The sequence below is a fragment of the Habropoda laboriosa genome, unplaced genomic scaffold (assembly GCF_001263275.1).
Source record: "Habropoda laboriosa isolate 0110345459 unplaced genomic scaffold, ASM126327v1 scaffold175, whole genome shotgun sequence".
Lineage (NCBI taxonomy): Eukaryota > Metazoa > Arthropoda > Insecta > Hymenoptera > Apidae > Habropoda > Habropoda laboriosa.
Genome location: NW_017100347.1, coordinates 1,821,054 through 1,823,528, shown reverse-complemented (window position 1 = coordinate 1,823,528; position 2,475 = coordinate 1,821,054).

The window sequence follows — 2,475 nt, the reverse complement described above, 5'->3', positions numbered from 1 at the left end:
AAAGTAGAAAAAGAGATGTTTATCCTAATGAAGTATAATATTGCAGATAGAAATGTTGTATTACAAATGGGCTGTTTAAAAATATATTTTAAATTGTAAATATAAAATGTGTTTATAACATAAGAATAATGGAAAATATTGTTTGCTACAGGTATGACTATGCAAAATTTATAACCCAACCAATTTCATTGTTCTATACCGTTACTATTACACATAGTTCAAAATGTTTAAAAAGACAGCTAAAAGAAATAAGATGGTGAATGGCAATTGAAAACGTAATTTTTAAATTCTAAAATGGAAATATGAAATTCAAATTATTCCTGATATTTTTTTCATGATTTACGCATAATCTTTTATTGTTTAGCGAAATATTTCGGCGTTATTTCTATAAGAGCAGTATAAAAGGAGTAGAACCATGTGCTTCGCAATAAGATCCCGTTGTACAAAGTCAAGAAGTCAATGAGCGGTCGACATACACTATCGGCAAAGTACTACGGTAGGCTTTACAATAAGTACTGTCGAAGCTGGTAATAGAGTAACGCTGTACGGGGTTACCATGACAACAGACTGTAGGCTTTTTCAATCTTTCCCCTTCTGGCAGCATTAGTCCGTATACTTCTCTCCCGCTTTATATGTCTTTCGCTCTCATTTTTGTCTCCTTTCTTTTTCTTCACCTCAGCTTAACGCTGTAACTTTTATTCTGCTTATACGTATCTTCCATAACGCTTATTCAACGCCGTGTAAGTTCCTTTGTTTTCTATTGAAAGTTTGTTTCTTAATATCATTCGCATATTAAATGACACAATTTTCTTATAAAAAAAAAACTTATACTCCCAATTTCACACATGATTTTTATCTAAACTATTATGTAATCTGTTTTTACTTGTTCGGTATTTGTAAGTTTTCCTATTTAAATAAAAATTTGCAATTTTTAACATTTACGTATTAATATATGATTAAAAGTACTACGACATGAAAGTAACAATTAGAAACGGAAAATTTGTTTTATTCGGAACTATTCAGTACTAACATAAAGGAAAAAATTACTTAAACCATGTACATACTTACAGACATTGTCCGCAGACAGTTTGCAGGCACTAAACAGTCTACATACAATGTCGGTATGTCGACTATATGGGGACTATATGTCGTGTGTCCACATCTGGTTAGCTACTTTAGTGTTTTCAGCCATAGCGTTACGTGAGGTTACTGTAACCATTTGTGCAGGATATAGTACTTTTGAATTTGCAAAGAAAGAAACAACAGAAAGATGTTAAATGCTTCTGGATACGAAATTTTTATTTGAAGGTTATCAATATGGAAACAACCTTTTTCGAGAACTAAGTCTAGAAGGTAGTTCTAGGTTTAAGAATTTTGTAGGAATGTCGATAAGTGATTTATTTAAAACAAATTAACTTGACTTTGAAATCTCCCCCACTGCTCCATCTGCAGAAAAAGTATTTATGCCACATAATGTTCTCTTTCATATTAAACAATTTTTGTAAAAATATTTTTTGATATCATCAGTTCCTTGTGAAATATTCCAATTAAAACAAAAATCATGTAAACTTTGTCCGCAGATTATTTCTTGTTTTCCATTTCAACAAGAAGCAAAATACAGACCATTTTCGTTTGCAAACTGTCCGCGGACAATCTACAGATCTTATTTGAGGACACATATGTAAGTAAGTATGCATGCATCTGCAGCAATGTCCCGAAATATGTACGAGGCATTAGGACTAACTTCTGCGAAAGAAAAATTTAACTTACATTGAACGTATTCAAATGTGATTGTTTTTAGTTTTTGTCTATATTAGTCTCCTCTTCTGTTATTTTACACTTTACAGTTAGTTTGAATACTCAGAATAATACTACTAATTGTTAGTTTTCTTCTCGTTTACATTAACAATTTTTGTTATTCCCATAACATTTTATCAGTTTCCATTTGTTTCGATCTTTTTTTATCTTTATTGTTTTATGAACATTAACTATTCATACAGTTAGTAATTTTAATGTTAATTTCTATTATTTTATGAGTTTTGTACACATGACTATATTAGAAGATGCACATTGACTTCAATTATTAGTTTACAATTAAACAATAAGTTTATAAATGAATGATAACCTACTTTATTTGAAGTATGATTGCTCATTTACCAATGAAATATATATGTTTTTTATAATTGTATCATTTTAATAAAAATATTTATACTACATAAATTTGAAAAATTGTTTCTAGTGTTGTGTATTAATGACATCCAGTATTACATATTATTGTTATTTATTTAAGTATTGTTAATATTGTTCATTCATCAGCTATTTCATATTTTTATATGTACATATGTGAATACATGTAATATGTAGTTTAAAACAATAATGAAGATGTTACTAAAGTTATTTTATAATCTTCAGTAAAAAGTAAAAAATAACTAATGAACAAGCAGTATAAGTAATATATAAAATAATAAACAACAA